Genomic DNA, 17866 nt, shown 5'->3' with positions numbered 1-17866 from the left:
GCTTCTCCCAGGACGGTTGTCTCTCCCTGGCACACCCGCCACGTTTCTGCAGGTCTGTGTCCCTCCGCACATGCTGGTTTAGTCGCTCAGTCGTGTCCGACTCTGCAGTCCCCTGGACTGTAGCCCGCTGGGCTCCTCCGTCCATGGGATTCTCCAGTCAAGAACACTGGAATGGGTTGCCATGCCCTTCTCTGCAGCCAGAGGGTCGCTCAAACCTGCAGAGCTGGTGCGGGGGACTCCACTCAAGCGCCCAGAGCTTTTCTCAGTCCCCGGGGTCGAGCCTGAGCTCTGCGCCCAGCTGAGCGGCCCCGGAATCTGAAAGTGACCGTCTCTCCCTCCAGCCTCCTGTGCCCCCTCCCGTCTCTGCTCCAATCACTCTGACCTTTATTCACAGACAAACCGCTCTGCACAGACGTGCACACAGCATCTGGATCCTACCCCCTCCCCGGCGCCTCCTGTCCTCACCGGCAGCCACCTGCCTGCCCCTGTGACGGGGCAGGGGCCCTGCCAGCTTTCCCCAGGGCCCCACACGTGCCCGAGCCAGTGGCGGGGGGGGGGGGAGGAAAGCGGCACCCCCTCCTGCAGGGCACGGGGGGCGGGCGTTCCCACCTCCTGCCCCCTCCTGCCCCGGCCCCGGGTGTGGGGAGAGGCCCCACTGTCTCGTCTCAGGGGGCCTGCCTGATGTGCACAGAGGTGAGTCAGGGCCAGCCTTGGCCTCCTGGACTCCCGCTGGGGCTTCTCAGAGCCTGTGTTACACCAGCGGGCGGGGGTGGGGGTGGGGGGGTGGGGGGGGTGGTAGGCTGCTCCCTGGGGGCCTGGCCTCCACTGCACTGGCCTGAGGACCCTGTCCACCGGCCCATTCGGCCGCGGCGTCCCGAAGGGGACAGGATCCTGGAGGATGGGGAGTAGTTTCTTGGGGCACTGGCCTCCTTTTCCCTGCAAACTCCCCTTCCCCCTCAGAGGCCAAGGCGGACAGCGGTGCTCTCAAAGTAGGCTTGTGTGGGGTCCCAGGGGCCCCAGAAGACCCCCGAGCCCAGGACTTTGCTGTAGAGGAGGCACCTGGGGCCCTGAACAGGCTCACTGGACCAGCCGGGCCCCTGGGCAGGGTTTCTCTACCCTGACCAGCCCGAAATGGCTTCGGGGGACACCCCCCACACGCCATCTCTCCGCAGACTAGAGGAGGGCCTGGGGGCTGGGAGCGTGGCTTGCCCACCGGGCTCTAGCAAGTTGGAGAGCTGTTATTCCAGAACCCGATAAGTGCCTGGGCGGGGCCAAGATAGGGGCAGCTGTTTGAAGTCCGGAGTGATAACCGCTTCAGCGAAAGCTGATAAGAGCCGGAGACGCCCTGGCTCAGGCTCCCGGGCTGGTGGTGCGCCTCTTGCTGGCGTCCACGGCCCATGCTGCCCCGAGCCCACGCGTCAGAGTGCGCGTCCCCAGACCCCGTGGCCCCGCTGGGCTCTGCTCTGCCGCTCAGGGCTGCTGGCATCACCCTTCCCACTCCTCTCTGCCACCCGTGGGGCGTCCTTCCCAAGCGCACTCACACTTTCTTCACCCGCCGAACACACGTTTCCTGGGAGCCCCTCTGCACTAGCACAGCTGTGGGCGTGGTGGGGCTGCCACCAGGCAGGTGTCTGCTCTCGCAGGGCCTGCACTCAGGGGGTTGGGGACCAACCACTCTCCAGTGATTACAGGGTGAGATGGTGGGAGCACACACGCAGGGTCACGGGGGAGATGAGCAGGCAGCTGTACATACAGCGGTCGCGATGGCCTCTCTGCAGTCTTGGAGGACCAGGAGTGGGGGTGGGCAAAACCTTCTGGCGAGGAGAGCACGTGCAAAGGCCCTGGGGTAGGAGCGTCTGGGTGCAAGGAGTGGACAGGGTGGGGACGGCCTCTGAAGGCAGCAGGGTGGTGAGAGTCTGGGGTCACTGTGCAGAGTGAGAGGCTGTGGGAAGCTGACCCGTGCTGTGAACGTTCCCTTTGGCGGCGGGCAGGGAGGCTCCCGCATCTCCTGGGCCTCTGTTTCCACAGGTATAAACTGCAGCCTAACCACACTGCCTTTCCTGAGCCCCTGCTGAGCCCGCGGGCTGCTCCGGGTGGAGGCCGGTACGTGGCAGACCTGGCCCCCACCCTTGGGGGGCGGGGAGGGGCCCCAAGCCCGCAGGAGTTAGACAGGATACCTGGGAGAGCTGACCAGGTGTGGTCAGGGCAGACCCTGGAGGAGAAGGCGGCCTCGGAGGGCCTCCAGACGGAGGTGCGGGCGGGGAGGGCAGGCGGTCGTCCCGGGCTGTGGAGCGCTGGACACAGAGGGTTTGTGGGGCAGGGCGGGCAGGAGCGGCCTCTGAAGCTGAGCGGGGGTGGGGACTCGGGGGAAAGGCAGGGTCCAGAAGACCCCCAGGTTCTGGCTTTGCAGGAAGGGAGGGGGCCCCGCCGAGGCGCTGTGTCAGGCCCACAGGCCTGGACCCTGTCTCCTTCCGCGGCATTCTGACGCCTCCGCTCCACAGGGCCTGCCCGCCCCTCCGTCCGCAACCCTGGCCCCGGCCCGGGCCTGTCCCCGGGGGCTCCCCGGCCCCCAGCGCGGCTCCCGGAGGTCGTGGCCGCTCGCAGGCTCCTGGGCGGGCGAGGGCTCTGCTCTGACACGGGGCGCTGCCCTGAGCCCGCGTGCGCACTCCCGTCCGATCCAGTCCGTCGTATCTGCTCCATCTCGCTGGCCTGTAAGCCTCCTGGGGCGAGACTGGATCTCCCAGACACGTGACTCATAATAGCTTCGGTGGCGGCCGCCGCGGCGGGGAGACCAGCCGGAGAGCGCGCGGGAGCCCGACCTCCAGCCTCAGTGGTGCGGGAACTTGCGGAGCCCCCTGGCGGAGCTTCGGCTGCCCCACCCCCAGCTCGGGCTGTTGAACCCCCAGCGACTCCTGTGCCCCCTCCCCCCGACTCGGGAGGCGCGGTCACGAGCCCCTCCGTCAGCCCCGCGGGCTTTTTCCCTTGATCATGCGACTTCCCTGCCGGTCCTAGCCTTGGCCCAGGGGGCTCCAGGCCTAAGGGGAGGGCTGGCTTTAATCTCCACGTGACCTAGGACTTGGCTTGAGAGAGTCATGTGCGCCCTGCTGATGGAGGCAGAGGAGCCGCGGTGGGGAAGGCCTCGGGTGCGGGCTCCCCGTGGGTGATGCCGGGGCGCTGGGGGGCGGAGCAGGTCGGCCACGTTTCTGGGCAGGGACTCACCCGGTGCCAAAGCAAGTGGAGGGAAGAGGCCCCGAGGGCTGCCCCCCGACGGGACTCTGGGAGCGGGGGGTGGGGGGGTGGCCCCCGGCCAGGCAGGCCGCACCCTCCTCGCCAGGCAGTGTCTCTCCGCACGTTCACACCCAGGGCGCTGGCGAGGGCTGTAACCTGAGCGCTGGGTGCTGGCGGACTCCCGCCCGGGCCCTCGCCGCCCCGGCCCCCACCCCCCCGGCTCCCTGCCGCTCCAGGGCCCTCGCAGGCCCTGCCCAGGGCGAAAGTGTGTCCCAGAGTCGGGGGGCCAGGTAGGGCCTGTCGGTGAGGACAGCGCCCCCGCGCCCGCGGCAGCGCCCTTTGATCCCGCCTCTGAGAGCTTGATAATGAGACGCAGTCCTGTTCCCGCAGAGGGGAGAACAATCGTGTGCAGCCCAGACAAAGGACTCTTTGTGCCGCCCTGGGACCCGAGCCCCGGCCACTGGGGGAGGGGAACGAGGTGCCTGGTGGGGAGGGGGCCTGGGCAGGGCGCCCGGGCGTGGCCTCCCCTGCCTGCCGAGCAAAGGGCATCTGTGCGCCCACTGCCTGCCCAGGGTCACACCCAGGCCCAGGTGGGTGGGAGGGGCCCAGTCTCTGTCCACGGGAGGGGGGGGGGTGGTCCCCACCCCTGAGCACATGGGTATAGGGGTGGAGGGTGAAGAACTGGGGTGCAGAGCGCCCCTGAAGGAGGAATGAGAAGGGGGCTCCTGGGGGTGTCATCTTTCAGCAGAACACACCACCTGCCCTCTAGGCTTCCCTGCCTGGGAGTGGACCACCCGCAGCCTTTGCAAAGCAAATCAGGCTGCTGTGGAGCCCGGCCTCCGCATCCAGCCCTGCCGGCCCCACTGCCCCCTCGCCCCTCGCCTTTGTTAGTTAAATCCAGCCCCTTCCTCCCAACGCCCCAGTTCACAAGCGACCTGACCCGGGTGTGCCCAGGCCTTCACTCACCCTCCGTGTCTCCCTGTTGGGGCGGCTGTCGAGGGGGCTGGACTTTGCTGTTGAGGGTGGGGGCCGCGCTTGGGGTTTTATTGGGAGTGAGCCTGCGGGGACTGGAATATGGCTCACTGTGGGAAGCAGATGAGTAGAAAGTGTCCACTGCCTACTCCCCAGACCTCATCAACACAGTCCACTGCGCACCTGGCCAGGAGCGGGGGTGGGGAAGCAGTGGGCAGAGCCAGATGTCTGGTTTAGGACTGAAGATGGGCCTTGCAGGACACGGGGCCTGGAGCAGAACCCGGTGAAGATTGGTAGAAACAGCGGACACGCGATTCTGAGGCAAAGGATTCAAAGAGGTTGAGGGAGAGAACATTGATAAGCCGATAGGTCTTTTTGGAAGTTGTGCTCGTGAGTGAGCAGGACTCTTTCGTGGGTTGGTAACGTTGTGCTGACCTTGGAGAAGGTGGGAGATGTGACTCGATCACACGGGGCAGGGACCTTCTGTCCAAGGTACCAGTTTAGGGTCTCAGTTCTCTAGGAGCTGGCCTGGTTTTGGGTGGGAAGTGGTTCTGACCAGCACTGGCCTGGCTGCCTGACGGAGGTGGAGGGCTGGGGGCCAGAAGTCTGGGTGACCCAGGAGAGGCTGAACCCTGGGCCTGTGGGCTGGAACCAGGCCCGCAGGTGCCAAACCAGTCCGTGCCCACAGACACCGGTGTGTTGACTCTGGCAGCCCCGCCCTGGGCCTCCTCCCTCCCCAGAAGGGCCTGGAACTGACACTGGGCCTGCTGGGGGCTGGAGACGTTCCCAGCCCAGTCCTGCCTGGGCCGGCGGAGGCAGGTGGCTGTCCTGGTAGAGGAAGCCAGTGGCGGGAGGGGCTGCCCAGGCCTGCTGGTTGAGGTCAGGGCTGGGGGCATCGGGACTGCACGAGTGACCTCTTCTTGGTCCCAGACTGAAGACCCCGGGGAACACAGCTTGGGGGGGAGGAGGCGAGCACAGGGGCTCATCTGCTGGGGTCCTCTTTATTTTTTTAAGTTCTACCAGTTTATGGCTACCAAGCCATCTCCCTCCACCCTCATGCACGCCTGCTCAGTCATGTGACCCCCATGGACTGCAGCCTGCCAGGCTCCTCTGTCCACGGCCTTGCCCAGGCAGGAACACAGGAGTGGGTGGCCATGCCCTCCTCTGCCCTGGGGCACTCTGGGTAGAGCCGGGGCCTGGGGGTCTCCAGCAGCTCGGGTGACGGCTGGGGCAGAACGCGAGGTCTGGCTCTGCCCCCGAGCTCCACCCTCCTGGGCCCCCCTAGACCCCAGGGGTCCTGGATGGCCCCTGTCCTGGTGACCGAGGAGGGGTGGGGAGCAGGGAGGAAAGGGGCGGGGGTCCCCAGGGATGGACCAGGAGAAGGGCGATGGGTGGGGGTGCCGCCTGTGGAACACGGCCGACGCTGCAAATCAAAGATCGCCTTCCGGTCTGCTGCCCCCTTTCAGAAAGAGGCGAGAACAGTGGGGTGGGGCCTAAGGTGCCCACGGGGGGCAGAGGTGGACAGAGGTCAGTGGGGCAGGGAGGGGCCAAGGGGCAGGGTGCTGCGGGCCTTGGGGTGGTTCCCAGCGGGTTCCTTCCCCTTGGGGACAGCTCTCCCCAGCCCTCCAGCCTGGCTCCACGGCGCCCACGAGCGGTCCTCCGGCTGAGGCTTGGTCTCTCACAAGCTGAGAGGTGTCGGGGGTGGGCAGGGGGTTAATGGCTTGGAGCTGCTGATGGGAGGAGTAGGCTGGGGGCCGCAGCGGGCAATGGCTGGGAGGCAGGGCCTACCTGGCCGAAGGCTTTCCACGTGGGGATGGTGACTTGGTCTCAGGAAAAGAGGACGCCTAGGTCCTCGGACCCCCCCAGGGCCAGCCTTCTGGAGGAGGCCAGTTAAGGGGAAGGGAGGGCGAGGTAAGGGGGCCAAGAGGGCTGGACCCCGAGGTTCCTCAGGCCCCAGGACCCCACCCCCATGTCCCCTCTCCTCTGAGCCTCACTCTCCCCAAAGGGACGTAATGATAATCAGAGAAACAGCAGCAGCTATTGTTTACTGGAAACCTGCCCTGGGCCAGCCGCTCAGTTAGTGCCGAATTTTAACTTTATTTCCTAAGTCCGCAACAACCTGGCAGTGTCCACACTTCACAAGCGGGGAAACCGAGTCCCAGAGAAGTCACGCGGCTTGCCCACGCGGCCTGGATTCCTCTAAGGCCCGGGGTGCCAGCTGGACTGCTCCGTCCTCCTCCAGAGACTGCCCCGTGGGGCACCCACAGGCCGGCCGCCCAGGTGCACTCGTTCCCTCGCCGCTTGGACGGTCCCCTCCCGCCCGCTGCTTCCCGCCCTTCCAGGTCCTCCCCTGGCGACACCCAAAGCTCTTGAGGCGCGAACACTGACAGGCTCTGCCTCCCCTGCCCGGGGGCCCTCCCGGCCCCCCACCTCCCCACCCTGAGGACCCCCTGCCCTCCAGGCTCCTCGGGCTGCGGGCTGCTCGCCAGCATCCCCACCTTGCCGCTCCCCCGGCCTTACCACCTCCCCACTCTGCTGTTGTGTCTACTACCTGCGGTGACTTGGCCTCTTTCTGTGTGATATGGGGGCCTGCTCTGTGGGCTCTCGTCCTGCCATTATTTGGATGATTTCACAGACTACGGAGAAACCCTATCCACCCAGTAACCTCCCCATTCCCTGCCCTGAGCCCCGAGGCTTCCCCTCCACTGTCCCCCAGCGGTTCTGCTCCATGACCACATCCTGTAGGTTGTCATCTCTAGGAACTTCCCAGCTGCTTCACCTTAAATCCACATACCCTGTCACACCCCTCCCCACCCCACACAGTCCTGACACCTCTGGTCTGCTCCAGTCCGCCGCTCTGGCCCCTCCAAGTGCAACGCAGACCTCGGCCTGGCACCACAGCCCATCCGACCCCCTGGTCCTTAGCTACGCTTTTGTTTAACTCTTGAGTGTTCTTAACTGCAAACTAGCATCTGTTCTATTTTCAGCTAAAGGAGATCTTTTCAGGGCTAAAGGTGGCTCTCAGAACTGCCGAGAGGGCCCAAACAGAGTCTCGACTCCACTTGCTGGAAGGACCAGCGCAGAGCAGGGCCCTGTGTAGACCTGTCAGCTGAGGTCCGCTGCCCAGGGCTTGGCCCCTGCCTCCTTGCCTGGACCCACTGGCTGGTGTTGGTCTGCGAGGAACTTCTCTTTGTCAGAAGCGTGATTGGCTTCAGTATTCACTTCAGATGCTTTAGTGCTTCTCTGCTTTTAATTAAAACCAATTGTAGGCAGCTTTGCCCACTGTAATCTCTTTCTGTATCCAGTGCAACTTCTTACACTCACCACCTCCTGCCCAGCACACCACGATCACTTGCTACCCTAACCCTAACCCTAAAGACTCGTTTCCAGCCTCCAGTCACGTGCCCACCCTGGCCCCTCCCACCCGCCCTCTGTCTTGCAGCCCCCGAGCCTCTGACCTCAGCACCCTCAGCTCCTGAGGGTCTCCACTGCCCTCAGGACTGAGCCTGGACCCTGTCTGTGGGCCTCTCTGGCTGCCTCCTCCGTTACCCAGCAGCCACACCCCGCACCGTGGGCTTGTTGGACCCCTTTCCTGTCTCTGGACTTTTTCTTTCTTTTTTTTTTTTAATTTTTTTTCTCATTTATTTTTATTAGTTGGAGGCTAATTACTTTACAATATTGTAGTGGTTTTTGCCATACATTGACATGAATCAGCCATGGATTTACATGTGTTCCCCATCCAGAACCCCCTCCCACCTCCCTCCCCATCCCATCCCTCTGGGTCTTCCCAGTGCACCAGCCCTGAGCACTTGTCTCATGCATCCAACCTGGGCTGGCGATCTGTTTCACACTTGATAATATAAATGTTTCAATGCTATTCTCTCAGATCATCCCACCCTCGCCTTCTCCCACAGAGTCCAAAAGTCTGTTCTATACATCTGTGTCTCTTTTTCTGTCTTGCATATAGGGTTATCGTTACCATCTTTCTAAATTCCATATATATGCGTTAGCATACTGTATTGGTGTTTATCTTTCTGGCTTACTTCACTCTGTATAATGGGCTCCAGCTTCATCCATCTCATAGAACTGATTCAAATGAATTCTTTTTAATGGCTGAGTAATATTCCATGTGTATATGTACCACAGCTTCCTTATCCATTCATCTGCTGATGGGCATCTAGGTTGCTTCCATGTCCTGGCTATTGCAAACAGTGCTGCGATGAACATTGGGGTGCACGTGTCTCTTTCAGATCTGGCTTCCTCGGTGTGTATGCCCAGGACTGGGACTGCCGGGTCATATGGCTGCTGGTCCCAGCCAGACTGTGAGCCCCAAATGTGGGGGTGGCGGCTTTGCTGCTTCAGGCCAGCACCCTGTAGAGCCAGAGGACGGTCAGTGCCCGTGACGTGACTGGATCAGTGAGCGCGGCCGGAGCTCACACAGTGAGGATGCGCCACACACACACACAGCGAGGCACTTTCCTTCGTATGGGCTCTGTCTCTGCACACTCTGGCTCCAGGATTTTTAAACAGTTTTATTGAGGAATCATTGACGTCTGCACACACGTAAACTGTACAAATGGATAACTGTACAAACTGATAGCACAATCAGAGCTCTGGACAGGGACTTCCCTGGTGGTCCAGTGGTCAGGAATCCCCCTTGCAACGCAGGGGATGCGAGTTCAATCCCTGCTTGAGGAACTAAGATCTCATGTGCCGCAGGTCAGCTAAGGCCTCACACTGCTCCTAGAGAAGCCTGGCTGCACCGTGAAGACCCTGAGCGGCCAGACAGCAACGACAAGCCCAAACCGGCAACGCACCCGGTTAGAGTCAAAGGCGTGAGCTGACCCAGGCCCGCGGAACACTGACCCCAACTCAGAGAAAAGGAACGGATTTGCCCAGATGCTTCCATGTATGAGCCAGCTGCATAGCTCCTCCATTAAAATGCGCTCTGATCAAGCGATCTTGCAAAGGAAACTCGCCTCAGGCTTACAACATAAAAGCCAGGAGAAAATGACAGACTCTCCATGGCTGTCACAATCAGGAACCTCACGGGCGGGGGTTGGCGGGGGAGTCGAGGCCCCAGGGCACCCGCTGTGCTGTCTGCACCACCACCCCTGTGCGCCTGCGGGCCTTGGACCGGTCAGCTGGCGAGGTGTGCGTGGTTCGCTCCGGTTCTCCCACAGATAGCCACGAGGCCTTTACGTATTCTCCTCTCCCAGGGTGGAGTGGAAAAATCCCTGCAGGAACAGTGACCACATCTCTTTTTTTCCAGGAAAATCCGTCCTCTCATCTCACATCTCGGTGTCCACCACCGTCCGGGATGCAGCAAACCTCATCATCCAGCGTCAGTGCTCCACATAATGCAGGAATTTATCTTTGCCTGTGATTGTTATGTCCACCCAAGAGTATTGTTTATCTTTCTGGATCTTTTCTAGTTCTGGAATCATTCTTACATCTGTCAACACACAGCTGCGGGGCTGTCGGGCTTCGTGCTGTGGGTTGTGTGGCTGCGACCAGTCCTTGAACCAGGCCTTGAACCAGGCCTGCACCAGTGCCGAGCCAGGGACACTGTGATCACCCTGACTTATCACCCAGCCGTTTGTTTTTGGCTGCACTGCGTGGCATGAGGGATCTTAGTTCCCCAACCAGGGCTCAAACCTGCGCCCCCTGTAGTTACAGCACAGACTTAACCCACAGAGTCAACCCACTAAGTCTTAGCCACTGGACCACCAGGGAAGGCTCCCTGGTCTGCATTGGTGGCCTGACTCTTGGCCCCTGCCCTCTCCACTTTTCTTTTTTAAATTTATTGCTGTTATTTTATTTTATTTATTTTTTGGCTGCACCTCATGGCATGTGGGATCTCAGTTCCCCAACCAGGCTTGAATCCTGCAGTGGAATCAAGGAGTCTTAACCACTGGACTGCCAGGGGAGTCCCTTCAGTTCTTTTGTGAAGAACTTCATGCACATAAAATATTGACATCAAATAAAATTTGTATGCGTTTTCTCCTATAATCCATCTTTTCCTAGTTTGATTTGCAGATACCAGTCACTGAACTTAAGAAGGGACAGGAAAAATGTTTCCTCCCCTACACTGTCACCTGTATCATAGCAGCATGCCAAACAGCCCAGAGAGGCAGAAAACGCTGCCAGAAAGAGTCCTTGAGGTTTAAATCCTTTACGTTGAAGACCTCTCAGCAAGGCTTATCCTTCCTCCTGTGGGATAAGACCTACCCCAGAGGCTGTTAAACAGAAGCACAGGTTAGGTCCTTGTCTTCAAGGAGTTTATAACAAGACCTGCCACACGCAGGACTGAGGGAGCCAGTGGGAGTGGTCAGAGCTCCAGGACCAAGCCTCATGCACTTGTGGCCCCTGCAGTGAGATGCTCTTACGTGTGCTTTCTGACTGAATCTTCACAAGAGTCCTGTGATAGCCAGCAGAGATGGGGTTAAGACCCGTATTTCCAGATGAAGAACCCGGGACTTAGCTTCTGGGAGTCGATCATCGGTGGTAAAGATGAGAAAGTGTTCCTTCAGAAACACTGGGGTGATCCGCCTCACGCAGGACGTGGACGGTTCAGACATAGATCAGAGAGTTCCCTGTCCTGACCTCAGAGCTGTTCCACCTGCCGCTGCCTGTAGAACCCACCGGCCCTTACCTCCCCACCCATCTCAGCAGGGACCTTCCCCACCTCTCTCCCCTCCACCCCACTTAAAGCAACCGCGGGACACGTCTGTTCTGCACAGTGACGTGCACTCCCTTTAAGTGTGGCTCATGCCTGCAGTGCCGTACCCACCCTCACTACGAGTTACAGCATCTCCATCAGCCCCTCCGTTTCCCCGGCGACGTCAGCCAGGGTCACTGGTCCCAGAAGCCCTGCCCAGGGTGGGTCTATCACAGGGCTGGACCCACTCTGCTCGGGGTGGGGGGGGGGTGAGGGGGGCGGTCCAGCCCTGTGCCCAAAGGCAGGTGCTTCTCTCCCTCCCCAAGCCTTTTCCTCCTTCAGGCCTGAGGTCGAGGGCCCTCTGCCCCTGCTGCAGGTCTGGATGTGGGCACTTTCCAGCCTCTGATGGCCGCCCAGCTGCCCTGTCCCAGCCGCCGTCTTCTCAGTTCTGTCTCCTGAGGGCCTAGCCCACTGCCCCCTGCCACCTCCACCCTGCAAGGCTGATGACTCTCCTGGATACAGTAAGATCCTGGCTGGATCTGCCTAGAGGTCCAGGGGGTATGGTTGCCATGGTTACACATGGTCAGTCCCTGTCCCCTGCTCCCCCACCTTAAGGAACTCCCTGGGACAGAAAAGGCCTGCCTCAGCTGAGTGGGGGCTGGAGAACAACAGAGCGCTCCCCACCCCGTGCTGGAAGCCATGGGACGCCCTGCGGGTTTGGGGGTTCAGGTCTGCTACTGTTTGGGAGGAGCAGCCTGTGAAGAGGTGCACTGGTTTCCAGGTAACAGAGAGCTCCGCCCGCACCTCCCCCCGCCAGGCCGTCCTCCCCTGGAGGAGGGCAGAGGGTGCCCGGTTGTCAGAGCCGGTGGTAGGGTACACGGGATCAGGGACACTACCCTGTCCTTCTGAACTCTGGCTTATTAATGCTAGAGTCCCCTTCTGGAATATTCGATCATGCAAAAACTGAGCCTCAGTTGCCACATGCCAGGCCCCGGGCCAGAGTTACACACATCATTCCAGCCCTGCGGGGGGGCGTGTTTACGCGGACTCCGGGAGCCAGACACCCGCCCAGGGCTCGGCGGGCTGACCAGCTCACAGGGCTAGATGAGCCGGAACTCTGAATTCTCTGGATTCCACGCTGCTCACACAGCAGCGCCGCACGGAAGGCCCGACCGCACGCAGCCCGTGACTCAGTCCGCGGGGGAGCAGCAGCTGCAGCCCCGGCTGCGGGGAGCCGCGCGGCGAGTTTCGGGGGCAGAGCCAGGCCGGGGCCTCCGCCCCGCCCTCCCGGGAGGAACTTCCTCCGCAGGCCTAGTCCAGCGCCGCCCCGACGGCGCAGCGGCTGGCAGGGCTTCCGGGACGTCCGCGGGCGAGGGCATCGCGGGCTGGACCAGGCCTCCAGGTGTTTGCAGTCGCAGCCCCCTCCCCGCGGGCAGCGCGTCTGGGGGCGGGGCAGGCCTGCGGAGCGTGTCCCGGCTCTGGGGTCACGAGTGCGCTATGTGTCTGTAGACAAGTCACTTGGCCGCTCTGGACCACCTCGGGGGCGCAGCCTCCTAACTCGATGGGGTGAAGAGGGGGTAGAGAGACTTCCGAGCCCCGGAGGAGGGGGTGCGGGCCTGTCCCCCCGCCCCGGCGGCGTGGAGCGAGAGGGTGACTCAGACGTCCTGGGCACCCAGTTCAGGCTCGGCCGCCGCAGCCCCAGGCCTCCCTTTGCCGTTTGCTTGCAGGAGTCCGTGTACCTGGGTCACCACCGAGGGCGGGACGGAGGTCGGGCTCCCAGCCCGGGGACCCAGGTGCCCTCTGACCCACCTGACCTTGCCCTGAAGGTGGCCTCGGGCCGGGCCGGGGGTCTTGGGGTCCCCAGCAGGGCGGGAGATCGGAGGGGCAGCAGAGGAGGCCATTCCCCCGCCCCCGCGGAGGCTCTCCCGCAGGTTAGCACCGCCCCCCACAACCGCGGAGAGCTGAGTCCCTGCCCCCTGCCTGAGTCTCTCCGGGGAGGCTTCCGGCCTCTCCCGGGTTTCAGTCGGGTTTCAGTCCTCGGGCGCAGCCTTGGCCCCACCCTTAGGCCTGGGCGGCCAGGGCCAGGGACAGACGCGCGAGCGCACACACACACACACACACCCAGAGCTGCTCCTCACACACACACACACACCAGGGCCAGGGACACACACGCGCGTGCACACACACACACCCAGAACTGCTCCTCACACACACATACCAGGGCCAGGGACATGTGCGCGCGCGCACATACACACACCCAGAGCTGCTTCTCACATCCCTCTGGGGAAGGCAGACCCACTGAGCTGTGCCAAGAAGGGAGGACAGGGTGTGCCGGCAGGGGTGGTGTGGGGGCAGCCCAGCGATCCTGGGGTGGAGGGGAGTGGGGGCGAGGCCCGCGCCCCCGATCGGCACTCTGCGCTGAGTCTGTGGTCCGAGGCTGGGCTCAGGCCACCTCTCCCTGTCACCTTGGTGGTGCCATTGCTCTCTTGGGCCTCAGTCTGTTCAAGGTGGGGCTCACTGGGTGCCCTGGGGACCTTCATGACCCAAAACCAACAGCTCCTCTGACACTGTCGGTGGTCATGGGATTCGGTGAACATCGGCCCTTCGGGTGTGTACGCTGGAGACACGCTCGGCTCCAGACCACAGAGCAGATGGCAGGGCCAGGCAGGTGGAAAATTCCCCCTGGCGTGCAGCCCAGGTGCTGTGCCTGCTGGGTGGGCCACAGCCAGGTCCGGGGGACCGGCAGGCAGCCTGGCAGCCGCAGGGAGCTGGCTGGGGCCTCCCAGCTCAGCTGCCCCCACTCAGACTCCAGAATCCTGTCGGCTCAGGCCGGCAGACGGGACAAGGAGCTGCCGGAAGCTTGTGGAGGTTTGTTGGGACCTTGGAGCTTCTCGGAAGTTGCAGCTCTGGGTGGAGGGCTCCTTCCTGTCCCCCAGCCAAGTGAGTGGTCCCGGGACCACTGTTTGCATGGCCAAGCGGGCAGAGCTCTGGCAGGTGTGGTGGGGCGGATGTCCCTGTGTCTGCTTCTGCTCGCCGCCAGCCTCCACCTGGTGACCTTGGGCGGGCACGCCCTGGCCCAGGCCTCGCTTTGTTCCTCTGGGACTGTTGGGCTCGCCTCCTGGAAGGGCACGAAGCCACGCCCACCAGACCTGGGGAAGTACAAACTGCAGGCCTGCAGGACTTGGGGCTGGGGGGCAGGACACATCCCGGGGTCCCTTGTGCTGGAAGCCAGGGTGGCGGCTTTTGTCCCTGCCTGCTCCTGGCCGCCGAGTCACCGTGGCCATTCCCTGCCCATTTCCCTGGAGGCCCTTCCCAAAGCCTGGAGCTGCTTTCTGGAATGTTTACCCACAAACATTTTTAATTTTGCTGGTGGGTCCAGGTGGGGCTTTTGGAACTGAGGAAACCCTTTTGTGGCTTTGCCAGGTTTCGTGTAGCCAGCCAGCCGGTCCCTCAAATCGCTCCCACTTGGGGCCGTCGGACCCGGGAGGGCCGCCGTGCCAGGCGTGGTGGACTCACGCCCCACCGGAAGGCTTCCCAGAGGGCATGACCCACTGACCGCGCGTCACTGCCGACATGGGCGGGAAGCATGGTCCGTCTGGGCAAAGGAGGTGGTGGAGATAAGACAGGGCATGACCCCGACTCCATGACAGCCAGCAAGCCCGCTCCAGGAACCCAACCGCCGTGACTCACGGCCCGCCAATCAGGATGCCGGGCCGCCTGCCTTTTCCAGCCAGACACACCTGTAACCTGCCAGCCATCTGTTGGGCCACACCCCTGCCCCAGCCGTTCCCGAGAGAAATACAAACCTCTTTATACGGGTGCGTGTGGGGAGCTCTGTGGCTCTGCCGTGGGGGCAGTGCACACGGCCGTGTGAGTAGAGAGCAGACGCACACGAGGACACCCGCCCCGGGGAGTCGTGCACCCCCTCCTGCCTCCGCCACGGTTGCCGCCGTCTCCCGCCCCCCACCCCACCCCCAGTGGAAATGACAGAAGAGGCCCAGCAGACGGCAGCGTCCGGGGGCCAGGGAGCTCCCTCACCCTCAGAAGAGCAGACAGACACAGACGCTTGAGCCGGCCTTGTCCCTGAAGTCCCTCGGGGAGCACTGTAGTGGGAAGGGACTGAGAGTTCCCTGGTAAAACCACGGGTCGTAGCTGAGGGTCCTCCATCCAGGGCAGCCTGGCCAGACTCTGGCCTCGTGGGTCCACCCACCTTGGAGGGCAGCCTGGCAGTGGTGGGCAGGCGGCCCCAGAGGGAGGCCTGGAGAAGGGCAGTGTGCCCCGGGACCTGAGGGCTGTGAGGACTGTCAGAGAGGGGGCTGTGTGGGGAGAGAAGTCCAGGGGGACGTGGGCTCACCCTGGAGGGCGCAGAGGAGACCACTGTCACCCTTCCTCGCCCCCACACGCAGGGTGCTTTTGCTGAGAATCCTGACCCGGGGAATGGCCTGGACTGAACCCAGCACAACCCCACGCTGCCAGGTGGGAGGTGACACTCCGCGTCAGGATGTCGGCGGCCATGCTGGGGTTGGGGGCTGGGTCAGCTGGACGCCCACCTCCCTGAGTCTGTGTTCACGTCCACGACTTCAGCAAAGGATCTCCCCTCAGCTCCTAAGATCAAGGGCCTGTTCCAGGCCCGTCTGCAGACCCGCAGACTCAAACTGCTGGTTTGGACAGGAGAGAAAAAGAGTGAGTCCCGTGGGGAATCAGATGGGGGCAGGACCTAGTCCTCACGACCAGGGACAGCTGGCCGGGGGGAGGGGGGAGCCTGGCCGGGGCAGAAACCACTGTCTCCATCCTTGGGTGACGCGCTCTGTCTGTCCTTAGTCTCCTTTGCACACAGCTGGGGGCCTTAATCCCCTCCTTTGAAGTGCTCCTGCCTCTTCACCCCAATCCGGGAGTGACAGGTGAGCACAGAGTCCCCCTGTCACCCTCAGAGGCTCCCCAGGTGCTGGGATCCTGGACACAAGTCCCAAGGACCCCCACCCCTGGGTCACAGCCCATTGCCAGGCTGGCTGAATGGGAGGCCCAGGGCCCTTCCACCTGGGGGTCCCGGGGGCTGCCCTGCATGGACGTGAGTGTCTGGGACCACTTGAGGATGGCTCTTAGGGGGACAGGGGATGAGGCAAGTGTGAAGCAGGAGACACGTGGGCATTTCTGAGGGAACGCTCTTTGTCTCGGAGATGCCGCTCAGCAATGTGGTTGTATGTCCAGGGCGAGCCTTCTAAGCAGGGCTTACATCAGGAGAGCTAAGGGTCAGAAGGTAAAGGGGCCTGGCCCTGGCCTACGCAGCCTGGACCACCCAGCGTCTGCAGTGAGGGTGGGACTAGCAGCAGCGGCTGGGCACAGAAGGACCCCCGCATGGAATCCAGCTGCCCCGCCTCAGTGCCAGCCTGTGCCTGCTGCCGCCCGGATAGGTGCCATCCCGCGCAGAGGAGGGATCGCGCCTCCCCGTGGGTTCCCCTCCGCGTTCTTCCGGGCTGAGCCTGGCTGGCGGCCCTGCCAGGACACCAGGGTAGGAAAGGACGCAGCGAAAGGACACGATGGGGCGGGGCGGGGGGGGGGGAATGGGTGCCTGGCAGCGAATGATCTGCTTGTCCCCGCCCCGCCGCCTGAGGCCACGGAGGGAGGCGAGGTTGTGCCAGCGGCTGGGGGCGAGGGGCTGTGCCGTCTGGAGCGGCCCTCGTCTCCCGCACTCGCCTCCTAAGCAGAGGGTCTTCCTGCTGGCCCCCAGGCTGCAGCCAGACCCTGCCACAGTCATAGCCCACAGCTGGGGGCTTGGCTCTCCCAAGACTTCACCCTGACCCTCCCCACTCACCCCAGAGCTCCAGAACCAGGTCCCGGGCCTTCAGGTGCCCCAGGGGGACAGCCTGACAGAGCTGTCTGCAGGGAGAGCTGCAGGGGTCACTGGGGGAGGGGGCAGGCAGGGTGGAACAGGGGACTGCCCTCCATGGACTTCCCGGGCGTCTCCAGCTTGCCCGCACCGCCCGGCCCCCCAGGCCTGGTCCTGAGGTGCTGGCAGCAGCTCGCTCATCTTCTCTGCCCCGGCTGGGTGACCCTCTGCTCCTCCCAGCAGGCCGGCTGTTCCTGGAATCAGCCTGTCTCCCCACCAGCCGCTGGCCTGCTGGACTGTGGCCCGCCTCCCATCTGAGAACCAGCACCCTCTCTGGAACTCAGTCTCTGCTCCAGGAGAAACCCCTGTGAAGGCTTGCCTCTAGGAAGCCTTCCTGACTCACCCAGGACCACCCAGTGGGCCTCCGCATCCCGCCCCAGCACCCCCCAGGGCCCTGCTGCTCCTGCGGAGGGGAGTTTGTCTTGCTGACCACACCCACTGGAGCCTGGTTGTGTTCAGTGTCCCCCAGTGGATTTTCCTGGAGTCACATTTCTAATAAAGGAGCAACTTCCACATCCAAGGTGTCTGGGACTGGATCAGGTGGCCTGGGACCGGCCATCATCTCTGAGGATGGAGGCTTCAAGCAACAGTTGTTCGTTAGTAACAGGCGCTTCTAGCATCACTTTTGTATCTGTCACAATAAACAGGCAAAATAAACATCTATTAAATAAATACTAACACAACTCACTCCCCTCCTACAGTGTGTACACATCTTGTAAAAATTGGGGGTTTATTCTGACGGGCCAGCCAGTTGGGTTATCCTGCTGTTGGAGGATTCTTACTGGGAGACCCTGGCATAGAGGGCCGTCTTTGGGCAAGAGGACCTGGCTTCTCGACGGGAAGAGGGCAGTGTCTGTGACGAGCTCGGGGTGCGGGGTGCTGGGTGCTGGGTGCTGGCCGGAGCTCCAGGGAACACTCTGGGGTCAGGAGGGCAGGGTGACGTCTTGCAGGCCAGATCGGCTCCTGGTGCCCAGCTGTCGCCCTGGCACCTCGTCCCTGAGCCTACCCTGGGCTGGACCATCCCAGCCCTGCCTTGGCCAGGCCGTAGGAGGGGTGGGGAGCTGGTGAGTCTGGGGGCCCAGCACCATGCTGGGGAGTAACAGTGTGAGTCCCGGGGA

General features: G+C 62.8%; 1 long non-coding RNA gene across 2 annotated transcripts; it reads left to right on the top strand.

Annotated features, from left to right (window-relative positions):
- The first annotated feature begins 13232 nt into the window (after nt 1–13232).
- Nucleotides 13233–17389, top strand: LOC133069704 (uncharacterized). 2 transcript variants are annotated; one of them, XR_009695934.1, is made up of 3 exons: nt 13233–13729; nt 14285–14679; nt 15268–17389. It is a non-coding gene; the product is annotated as an uncharacterized LOC133069704 (long non-coding RNA). The 2 variants fall into 2 exon arrangements; XR_009695935.1 differs by having other exon boundaries at nt 14285–15544; nt 15683–17389.
- Nucleotides 17390–17866: the final 477 nt, after the last annotated feature.

Source organism: Dama dama, chromosome 14 (genome assembly GCF_033118175.1).
Source record: "Dama dama isolate Ldn47 chromosome 14, ASM3311817v1, whole genome shotgun sequence".
Classification (NCBI taxonomy): Eukaryota; Metazoa; Chordata; class Mammalia; order Artiodactyla; family Cervidae; genus Dama; species Dama dama.
This window is presented reverse-complemented; position numbering and strand designations above follow the sequence as displayed.